Below are 12698 nucleotides of genomic sequence, written 5' to 3' on the forward strand. Positions count from 1 at the left end.
TTTCCCTCCAACACCAATCCAAGTGTGCCTATATCAAGATCGACTCAACGGTATCTGCAATATTTATTATAGACATATGCATCGATAACCACCCCTTTAAAGTTTTTATAAGTAGAAAGGAAGAGGGAGTTGGAGATCTCAAATGTGGTAAGGTTGGAGAGACCAATTGATTGGGGAGATGTTTTATATGAGCAAGGACTTGGTGAGGTATTTATGAAATAACTTCCATGCTCACTGTTGTTTCTCTCATTCTCAAACTCCAAGGATGATTCTTCATAAATGCTTAAAATTCCTCTCAGATTGTCTCTCAAGTTTATTTTATCCATCCATTCAATGGTGATAGCACATGGATTTTTAATGCCCTCTAGCCATTGATGTTGCTCTTCTCGATCCTCCTTGTGGTCTTGGTGACTCTTATGCATGGGATGTCTAGAGAGATTCATAGGATCATCGGGAGGTTCAAGAGAAAGAGCATAGGAGAAATTATTAGGCTCAAGGATGGGTTTAAAGATAGGTTCGAATGAGTCATCAAAAGTGGGCGTAGAAGGGGAGAAGATGAGATTGTCTTCTAAATGGCTTCGCTCTCCTTCTATTGCATCACTTAAGATGCCATCCTTAGTCTTTCTAGATGTCCATCAAAGGGATTGGATTTGAGATGCTTTCTAAGAGATCCCTTCTTAGGAAGGTTCAGACCATATGCACTCAAAGGTCTCTTATGAAACAGGAAGTTTAAGCTCATCCCAAAATGAATTTCCAAAGGTAGAATTTCTTCTTCCCTTAGATGATTTTGGAGCACTACTTGTTTGGGTTGGATAGCCGAATCATGGGATTGAAATGTTTGGAAATCTCCTATTGAAACTTCCTTTCCTCATTTAGGAGATGATTCCTTCTCTATCTCTAGGATTTTTTTATGAAGACTAGTGCAAGAAGGATGTCCACGAATGAAGACATACCTTGCTTTACTAATAGATAAAGAAAGAAAAACTCTACCAAAGGTTATATGATTAAGACCAACGTGAAAATATCGAGGAAAAACATGGTCTTGTAGGGCTAGGTCTAAACTAGAATTTATGGAAAGATTAAAAGATTCCCTAGGTGTAGCTAAAAGTTCATTATCTTCTTGACTAAAAGATAGGACCTCGGCTATAGAAAAGGGTTGGTTTTGACCTATTGCATTCAACTCCAGACACCGATCATAATTAGGGGCAAATAAAGGACTTGTTGACTCCCATGGTCTATGGCTGGTCTCCAAAGGTGCAAAAAAATCGATAATAGGTGTGGAATTTGAGTTATCCATAAAGATGGAAAAAATAAAAAGATAAAAGAACAAAAGTATAAAAGTATAATACAAGATAGTAGCAAGACTCAAAGTTATCTCAGCAAACCGTCTTTCTCCCCGGCAATGGCACCAGAAATGCTTGTTGATATTTGTTAATGCCATCAGGAAATGATCCGCAAGCGCACGGATATCAGTGAGCACTTCACCCAGGAGGTTATCCAGAGTATCGTATTTATATTTTTACCACGGGGAGAAAGCGTGCATCTGACTAACCAAATCTATTGCTACTACCCTTTAGGCTAGAAACAATGTGATTCGATGTGAGCGATGTATAGAGAAGACTACAACCGCACTCTCGTTCTAACCTTGGTAAGGACGATCTACTGTTCTATTGGGGAGGCTCACGGATTCTAGACACCACAAAGGATGTTCGTTCCGCACCTATAAACACTACCGATCCTGCTAACGGGATGTGGGCTACAAAGGTAACTTGGAAATGTCACGTTCCTCGCTACTACCATGGTCCGGCTAGACAGGGGATATCTATGAGTACCCTAGCCCAAACACCACGTTTACGCTAGTAATGATTACTCTAAACTCAACCGGAAGAGATTAAAGTAAACTCATAAACCAAAGAATAATAAGAACAAAGAACTTACTAGAATTTAGAAGTCGAAATACTAAAGAATCCTAGGAGCAAGCCTCGGATTAGGAGACTTGATCCCGTATGTACAACCTCGGAGTAGACACCGATAGGCTGGGCTTCCTCCGATTTACACCTCCACTCTGTCTCTCTCAATCTACAAGAACTTAGAAGAACTAATTCTAATCTCACATTGGATGCTAAGCCCTATGAGGTTGGAACCCTAGAGGGACCTCTCTCTCTGAATCCTCTCTGGGAAATATGCTAATGAATAATGGGATTGCCCTCCTCCAGGGGCCAGGGGGCCTGCTTATATAGTCCCCTCAAGTGAATGTGGGCCGTCGGATCAAACCGACATTAATCGCACGGTTTTCCTCAATCCTTTAGGTCGGTGGAGCATAATCTGCTAGATGGGACCTGATTGGTCTCTGTAGCAGGGCGGGCACCCTGCCCCCGAGCCCGCTCGGCCTCCCGTTCGTTCCCGTGGCTTCTGGAGTCTTCTATATGATAGAAAATTGCGCGGCACGTTAATATCTCTATGTAAACCCGACATGTGTGCCTTTCCTCCATATTTCCTGATAACCCCCTACAGAAATAGACAAACACCAAAACTCATGGAATTATGTCAGATAAAACCCTAAGTCTGGGTGTTGGTTGCATTTGGATCCTTTTCTATATTTATCTGATGATTATATTTGGTACTTAAGGACCGTCAACAATGATGAGAGTTTAAATTCCTACCACAGCCATATATACATGCTTGCTAGATGTTGGGTATTCTTAACATCATTACCAAAAGTAGACTTAGTTTTCTAATTCTGATAACGGTGCCAAAAATGCCAAACCTATCCCTCATACAACTTAAGCCAAGTTGTCATCCCCAGCATGACATGAGAGACGCGGTATTGAAATATGCAATTGCTCTTCTAAATAAATAACAAATGAGATCTGCAAGCACACAGATTAATACCGATGTAGCATTTTAACCGGGAAGTATTCCAGGTATCGTTATTTATATTTTTACAACTGGGAAGGGATTAACAATCATCAGTGTTGATTATAGAATAGAATATGACATTGAGTATCTATCATTGTATGTATAATTGAGAACATTTATCTAACTCTTTCATATAGAGGTAAGTGTCACATAAAAGATATATGAAGTAATGAATAGTGACAGAGATAATTAATTTGATCAGCATAACTTAGCCACATAATAAATATGATAAGCACCTCAATTAGATATTCTAGAAAGTCATTAGCATGGAATTAGAACGAACTACAAGAATATTTCCTAAGTTATTCTCAACTATATAGTCTTGCATTATCATAGTTAGTGCAAGTATACTTAGCAATCATTGCAAGACAAGACTACGCCCATGCATAGTGATATTAGCAAGGTAAATGAGAAACATAGCAATCACTCCCCTGTAATAATGTTGCTCTGCTGGCCCAATACACGAGAGGGGGACTATATAAGAATCAATGAAGCTGTCACTATCATGAACTACCCCATGATCTGGTATATTGGTTACAATCGCAGATAAATACGGTATAAGCACCACGCCTACACAATATCTATCATTTACCCATGGATCCGATGGATAAACGCTATATGATCCTAGACATGTATATAGATCCAATCTAACTAAGCCAAGTATATAACTATGATAAACTAAGAACAATATAATCTTGAATATAAGCAAGTAGTGCAAAGTCATAAGCAATATATTGAAGTAGAACAAAGTCATATTCATAATATTGAAGAACAATTAGAAGAACAATTAGAGAATTACCAGGAATCCTCTTGACAGATCCGGAAACCAATCGAAGATTGACTCCTTCTAGTTCTAATCCTATGTAGCTATGCTAATCTAGATGTCTAATTGATGTGGTGGCTCTAATGTTGATCAGAGGCTTCTTCTCCCTTGAGGAATAATGAATTAGGGTTGAGAGGCTCACTCCTCCAGGGGCCAGGGGGTCTGGTTTTATAGTCCCTTCAAGTGAATATGGGCCGTTGGATCAAACCGACATTGATTGAACGGTTATCCTTGATCCTTTAGGTCGGTGGAGATTAGTCCCGAAAGAGAGTCCTGATCCAACTCCAGGAGGGGGCGGGCGCCCAATGCCTAGCCCCGTTCGGCCTTCGATTCCTTCCCGTGGCTTCTGGAGTCTTCTAGATGTAAGATAACTGTGCGGCACGTTGATATCTCTATGTAAATACGACGTGTGGGCCTTTCTTCCTTATTTCCTGATAACCCCCTACAAAAATAGACAAACACCAAAACTCGTGGAATTCTGTCAGATAAAACCATAAGTCTAGATGTTGATTTCATTTGGATCCTTTTCTTTGTTTATTTGATAATTAAATTTGATACTTAAGGACCGTCAACACTAGATGTTGAGCCACACATTTACTTTTTACTGCTTATGAGCATTGAGTGTGGTTGAGCTGTGTAGACCCTTAGGAGCTTGTCATGCGGTTAAAAATCAAGATTCACTTGCAAGTTCACTCACACATGCTCCTTCTACTCCGGAAGTACGCATCCACATACATCCACTCACTTCCATCTCCAAAGCCACGCAAAAGTATTCTACTCCTAATCCGGGAGAGAATAGCCAAAAACATTTATGTTTTTCCCTGTGAAATAAATGCTCGGGTTATCTTGGTTACTACCACTTGCTATATTATTTTAGGAGATGAGTGCTCTAAAAAAAAGAGGATACGAGGAAATAAAAAGGGGCAAGTGCCCGGAACCTTGAAGAAAAGAAAAAGTGAGACGAGAGGTAAAAATGGACAAGTGTCCGACAATAGAATTAGGGGTACAAGATACCCACCTGAGGGAAAAGAAATATAAAATATAGAGCATCTCATTCTCCTCAAAAAGCTTCAAAGTGCAAGAAAGGTATGTATCCCCTAAAAAGAGCAAAAGTAGAATTAGACTTTCACCATTGTTATCACCATCGTCACCATACACCATTCACTCGCCACACATGCACATCTTGATTTGACTTATTGACTTGTTCTTCTGGATCCACGGTTTGACTATGCAATAAATGTCTTGTAAGTATGTATTATCTGTCTCCCACCTATGAGCTCCAGATATCAAAACCTTATTAGAGTAGGGTGAGAGAGAAGGCAATATCACTATGCCTCATACAAAAAATACCACATACTTTGAGAGAAGGCATATACCATTACTGCCTTGGAAAGGATCCAGAAATACCACAAAAGAGAGATTTGAGAGAGTCATACAAGGAATCTCTGAGTTTTATTTGAAAATCTGCAAAAACTCCAGAGCTATAGTTAATCAAAGAACAAGAGACATGGCGCTTGACTTGACCGTTCTATCTTTTAACTATTCAAGACACAAGTGACGTTTGCAAGGCCCATGGTGAAAGGTAAAATGAGTAAGTTTTAAGTCTTAACAGTTTACTCTAACTCAGGGATGAGATCTTGCTTGAACGCATGTGTACTTTGAAGGCATGAAACCACTAGAAAAACTCTTGAGTCCATCCTTGCTCAGGGACGAGCAAGAGGTAAGCTTGGGGGAGTTGTTGATGGTCCTTAAGTACCAAATATAATTATCGAATAAATAAATAAAAGGATCCAAATGCAACCAACACCCAGACTTAGGGTTTTATCTCACAGAATTCCACGAGTTTTGGTGTTTGTCTATTTCTCCAGGGGGTTATTAGGAAATATGGAGGAAAGGCCTACACGTTCAGTTTACATAGAGATATTAACGTGCCACACAATTTTCTGTCATCTAGAAGAGTCTAGAAGCCACGAGAACGAACGGGAGGCCGAGCGAGCCCGGGGGCAGGGCGCCCGCCCTCCCCCCTTGGGCGCCCACCCAGGTGTTTCAACCAATCACGTTCAATCTCGCGGATTATGCTCCACCGACCTAAAGGATCGAGGAAAATCGTGCGATTAATGTCGGTTTGATCCGACGGCCCACGTTCACTTGAGGGGACTATATAAGCAGGCCCCTTGGCCCCTGGAGGAGAACATAACATCATTATAGAGTTGAGTTGTGCCCTCGAAGGATAACCTTTCCTCTATATAGAATTAGGGCTTAGCATCCAATGTGAGATTAGAATTAGTTCTTCTAAGTTCTTCTAGATTGAGAGAGATAGAGTGGAGGTGTAGATAGGAGGAAGCCAGACCTGTCGGTGTCTACTCCGAGGTTGTACCTACGGGATCAAGTCTCCTAACCTGAGGCTTGCTCCTAGAATTCTTCACTATTTCGACTTCTAAATTCTAGTAAGTTCTTGTTCTTATTGTTCTTTGGTTTATGAGTTTACTTTAATCTCTTTCGGTTGAGTTTAGAGTAATCATTGCTAGCATAAACGTGCTGTTTGGGCTAGGGTACTCATAGATATCCCCTGTTTAGCTGGACCGTGGTAGTAGCGAGAAACGTGACATTTCCGAGTTACCTTTGTAGCCCACATCCTGTTAGTAGGATCGATAGGGTTTATAGGTGCGGGTCGAACATCCTTTGTGGTGTCTAGATTCCGTGAGCCACCCCAATAGAACAGTAGATCATCCTTACCAAGGTTAGAACGAGAGTGTGGTTGTAGTGTTCTCTATACATTGCTCACATCGAATCACATTGTTTGTAGCCTAAAGGGTAGTAGCAATAGATTTGGTTAGTCAGATGCACACTTTCTTCTAGTGGTAAAAATATAAATACGATACTCTGGATAACCTCCTAGGTGAAATGCTCACCGATATCCGTGCGCTTGCGGATCATTTCCTGATGGCATTACCAAATATCAACAGTGGGGCTCCTACAAGATTCAGTGATCAAACAAGATCAAACGAAGGCATAAAAAACATTAGAGAAAAAGTTCAGTGCAACCGCAACCACAGTGCTAATCTCGGCAAAGAGCTTACGGAGGCATAACGTGATGGATTTGACGAACCAAGATCGGCACGGTGACGCTAGGCTTATGATGGTTCTACTAACTTGATGCAAGGGCAAAATGACATGCTAGGTCTCGGAAAAAGGGCAGCAGCGCGTGGTGCAAGCCAATCCGTTCTGTGGGAAGGCACACAAAGACGCTAGTGCTCATCTCCAACACTTCCTGGTGATTTGCAGCACATTTACTATTTTAGAAGTTCCCAGAGATGACATACTACTTCGCCTCTTCCCATTCTCACGGTTGTTGAGATCGAAGCAGTGGTTCTACGCAACAAAGGAGAAGAATACTACGTGGGCACCCTGCTCCATGAACTTTCTGGCCAAGTTCTTTCCCAAGGGCATGACCATTGCTCTCCGTGGGAAGATTACAAGTTTTCAGCAACAACATGATGAATCCGTTCTAGAGGCATGGGAGCGCTTCCAAGACTACATCCTAGAAAGTCCCCATCATGGAATGGAGAGCTGGCTGCTTATGCAGACGTTTTATCATGGCCTCAGCAATAGTACCCGTGAAACCATGGATGCTGCAGCTAGAGGAGCATTCCTGTCACTCACCATATCACAAGCCACAGCCCTTGTGGAGAAGATGGCGTCCAACCAAGGTTGGAACGAGGAGAGGACCCAGACACGCAAGAAAAGTGGAGGTATGCACCAGCTCAAGGAGGTAGATATGCTGTCTGCAAAGCTGGACCTGCAAATGAAGAAGTTTGATGATAAAGCTGGAGACAAGAAAGAAGTCATCCACATCTACAACTCTCACATGACTTGTGTGGAGTGTGGAGATACTGGACACTCAGGCAATCCCTGCCTTGACGTGCATGAGGACGTGAACTACATCAACAACAACAACAACTACTACTACAACTGTCCTCAACAAAATCAAGGTTGGAATCAACAGAGGCCTAACTACTCAGGTAACTATCAAGGTAACAATTCATACAACAATAATAATAATTTTCCATCCGTGAGAGAGTTAGTGTCTAATCAAGAAAAGCTAATGGATAACATATCTAAGAAATTGGCATCTAATGATAAAATGCTAGAAAATATAAATAATAGAATGGATAATTTTTCTACTGCCATCAAGAATCAAATTAGCTTCAACAAAATGATTGAATCTCAGCTGAATCAAATAGCTGCTGTTGTTCCTCCTACTAACCCCAGTATACCATCACAACCGGAAGGATTAGAATCTGCAAATCTTGTAGACATGTTTGATGCAGGTAACTACTAGAGTAACCCCATTGGAGAAGTACATAATGACCTTCTGCCAGTCAAGAGAGGTGATCCAGGATGTCCCATCATCCCGATCTCCATCGGCATGGTGGACTTCCCAGAAGCACTCTGCGACTTTGGCTCCAGCGTCAACATTATGCCTGTGGTACTCTACGAAAAATTCTTTACACGTCCTTTATTGGATACAACCATGTGTTTGCAGCTTGCAGATTGGACACTGAGCTTCCCAAAAGGAATATTGAAGAATATCTATGTCCGAGTTGGTACTTCGTACGTCCGAGCAGACTTCGTGGTGATAGAGACCGGTGCCAATGAGAGGTCACCCATCATCCTAGGGAGGCCATTCCTGAACACCTCAGGAGCTATCATCTATGCTAGTGATGTGAAGATCAACTTAAACATCAAGGGGAGGAAGGAGATGTTTTCCTTCAAGAATAAGACAACACAAATCCCAGAGCAACCCCAATATGAACCAAGAAAGAGGACCAATAGGAGGATCAAGAACAAGAAGCAAGTGTGGACCGAATCAGCTAAGATGGTCACTGCAATTCACAGAGGTCAAGATCGTCGACTCAAGTCGCCTACCTGATCAAAAGGGACGACCCTGGTGTTACGACCATCGAGTGCACAATCAACGGATACTATTTTCAGAAGACACTCTGTGACACCGGATCTGGCGTCAACATAATGGCGGCAGTCACCTATCAGCTCCTGTATGGAACCATGCCCCTACAACCAACATACATTCAGCTCTAGATGGCAGACCAGACATTACGAAAGGTCGAAGGTATAGTAACTGATGTCCTTGTCAAAATAGACAACCATTTTGTCCATACAGATTTTTAGGTCATTGACATGGAAGAAGACGAGTATGATCCACCCATCATCTTTGGAAGACCGTTCCTCAGCACTGTCAAAGCTATCATCTACATTGGAACCGAAGAAGTCCACATGCACTTCACCTCTGAGAAGGTATGTTGCTACTTTAACGACTCTAATTATATAGTTGAAGATTCTAAGCAGATCAGGATGAGAAAAAGGCGATGCAACCACAACCAGAGGAGACAAATCATCAAGGATGGATGGGCAGACTATGAAGGAGAGGTAATAAGGTCCAAAGATATACATCTTGAACAGGATTGTCCTCAGGAGACCTTAGCACCAAATCAGGTGTGGAAAGAGAAGAGAGTTGTAATAGAAGAGGAGGCGCCGTCGGAACCACCGTCTACACCATCCAGCGAATTTTAGGACTACTGAGAACACAAGGAGTCCCGTTCAGAGGTCTTAAAAACACCGAACACCGTGCCAAGAGGTAAACTTGGTAGTTATCCATTTTTCCCTTCAATTATTTATTTTTCTTAAATAGCTTGTTTAGTTAATCAGGTTCATACTATCTTGAAAAGAAAATAAAAATGTTAAAAATAAGTAAGCCCCATGTGAGTATGCTCATGGCATAAAACCCGTAAGTACATTCACTGTGGTGGCATAAAAATAAAAATATTTTTCTGTTCCATAAAAATGAAAATATAAAAAATAAGACTGTGATCCTACCAAAGAGAGTAACATTTATTGAGGAGGCTCAACATGATAAAGGCGAGATATTTATGCTAACACTTAACTAGTTCCACAAAGCTTTGTTGTCTATTTGCGCTCCACAGAATTCAAGGATCAAGAAGACTAGCAGACGGAGGACATCCTAATCGTTGTCAGGGTGCTGCCAACATTCAAATACACCTCTGCCACCTGCTAGCTACACGAGAAGAGATTACGTCAAAATCTAGCTTGGGGGAGAGCACCCCCATTTATCTAGCTAAGTGTTTCTATCTACGTTTATACTTATACTTTGTTAAAATAATAAAAAGATACATAATCATAAAAACCAAAATAAAGATTTTGTGCTTATAGATATATATATACTTTTGCTTAGTTTGCTAAATAAATAAATAAAGTGGCTATACTAAACTGAATCTTAATAATAAACTCTAGCATGGATATGATGAATAGTTGCTCTGTCCAATTTTTAATTTGAACCTCTCTCTCTCTCCAGTTACATAACTGTTATAATTTAAAGCTTGTTCTAAACCTGAACTTGTCGGAAGAGAACTTGATCTAAAGTCTAAGTCGTTAACGGATATGATATGGGAAGGTTGAGCTGTTGTTTATCTGTTCTTAGAGATGCTAGAATTATGGAGAATTTTATCTTTGAAAATCTTTAAAATATTGCATGATGAGTTATTGTATGACAAGAGTTTAAATTCCTACAACAGCCATATATACATGCTTATTAAACTAAAAACCATACATTTACTTTTTGCTGCCTATGAGCATTGAGTGTGGTCAAGCTGTGTAGACCCTTAGGAGCTTGTCATGCGGTTAAAATCAAGATTCACTTGCACGTTCACTCATACATGTTGCTTCTACTCCGGAAGTATGCATCCACATACATCCACTCATTTCTATCTCCAGATTCACCCAAAATTATTCTACTCCTATCTAGGAGAGAATAGCCAAAAATATTATCCTATCCCTGTTATTCCCTGTGAAATAAATGCTTGAGATATTTAGGTTACTACCACTTGCTACATTATTCTAGGAGGGTGAGTGCTCTGAAAAAAAGAGTGAATACAAGGAAATAAAAAGGGGGCAAGTGTCCGGAACCTCGAAGAAAAGAAAAAGTAAGACGAGAGGTAAAAATGGACAAGTGTCCGACGGTAGAATTAGGGGTACAAGATACCCACCTGAGAGAAAAAGAAAAAGAAAATATAGAGCATCTCATTCTCCTCAAAAAGCTTCAAAGTGCAAGAAAGGTATGTATCCCCTCAAAAGAGCAAAAGTAGAATTAGACTTTCACCATTGTTTTCACCATCATCACCATACACCATTCATTCGCCACACATGCACATCTTGATATTGACTTAATGACTTGTTTATCTGGATCCATGGTTTGACTATGCAATAAATATCTTGTAAGTATGTATACTTTATCTCCCACCTATGAGCTCCAGATATCAAAGCCTTATTAGAGTAGGATGAGAGAGAAGGCAATGTCACTCTGCTTCGTACCACAAATACTACATACTTTGAGAGAAGGCATACAACATCACTGCCTTGGTAAGGATCTAGAGATACCACAACAGAGAGAATTGAGAGAGTCATACAAGGAATCTCTGAGTTTTATTTTGAAAATCTGCAAAAACACCAGAGCTATAGTTGATCAAAGAACAAGAGACATGGTGCTTGATTTGACCATTCTATCTTTTAACTGCTCAAGACATAAGTGTCAGTTGCAAGCCCCATGGTGGAAGGTAAAATGAGTAAGTTTTATGTCTTAACAGTTTACTCTAACTCAGAGATAAGACCGTGTTTGAAATCATGTGTACCGTCAACTTTCTAAGGCATTGCAGCAACTTCTGATCCATCACTAAGTCTATCCTTGCTCAGGGACGAGCAAGAGGTAAGCTTGGGGGAGTTTGTTGACGGTCTTTAAGTACCAAATTTAATCATAAAATAAATAAAGAAAAGGATCCAAATGCAACCAACACCCAGACTTATGGTTTTATCTCACAAAATTCCACGAGTTTTGGTGTTTGTCTATTTCTACAGGGGGTTATCAGGAAATATGGAGGAAAGGCCCATATGTCGGGTTTACATAGAGATATTAACGTGTGCGGCAATTTTCTATCATCTAGAAGACTCCAAAAGCTGTGGGAACAAATGGGAGGCTGAGCGGGCCCTGGGGCAGGGTGCCCGCCCTCCCCCCTAGGGCGCCCGCCCTATTGTCTCAGCCAATCAGGCCCCGCCTCATGGATTATGCTACGCCGACCTAAGGGATTAAGAAAAACCATGCGATTATGGTCGGTTTGATCCGACAGCCCATGTTCATTTGGAAGCGCTATATAAGCAGGCCCCCTGGCCCCTGGAGGAGGCATTCTCATTCTCAAACCCGAATTCATTCATCCATCCATCCGAGTCTCTGATCAAGCCCTAGAGCCACCACATCAACTAGATCTCTTTAAGTCTTGTGAGTCCAACAGAAATAAAAGGATGAATAATAATTTAAAATCAACAACAAAATACTTATCTATATATTAAGGTGTGATCATAGAGTGTTACTACAGTCAGTCTAGTTTAGAGTCAAATAAAAATTATAGAATATTAAAATTTTGTCTTAGAAATGATGAATAGTTGCTCTATAGTAATTCCTTTCAAGTGCTTAGTTTTCAACCATGAATTCTCCTAAGTTTTAGACATGATCACTTTGATATAAGAATTTACTCTGAACTTAAAATTTGTGGAGGCATATGTTTAAGCTGAGTCTAGGTAACTGATGTTATACATAAAGGTCTAAGTAGCTGTTTATCTTATTCCTAGCATTACTCAGTATTGGAGATTTATTTTGAAAACCCAAAATCTTACATGATGAGCTCTTGTATGATAAAGTTTAAATTCCTACCAAAGCCATATATGATACATTTAGAGTTAGGAAAATGTTTGCACATTGATGCTCCTTGCTTTACATTGAGTTTAGTCAACCTTTGGAGTATACCTTATGAGAGTCGTATCATGCTTTAAAAATCAAGATCACTTACGCACTCCACCCACATATGCATTA

The sequence above is a fragment of the Sorghum bicolor genome, chromosome 5 (genome assembly GCF_000003195.3).
Source record: "Sorghum bicolor cultivar BTx623 chromosome 5, Sorghum_bicolor_NCBIv3, whole genome shotgun sequence".
In the NCBI taxonomy this organism is placed as follows: Eukaryota; Viridiplantae; Streptophyta; class Magnoliopsida; order Poales; family Poaceae; genus Sorghum; species Sorghum bicolor.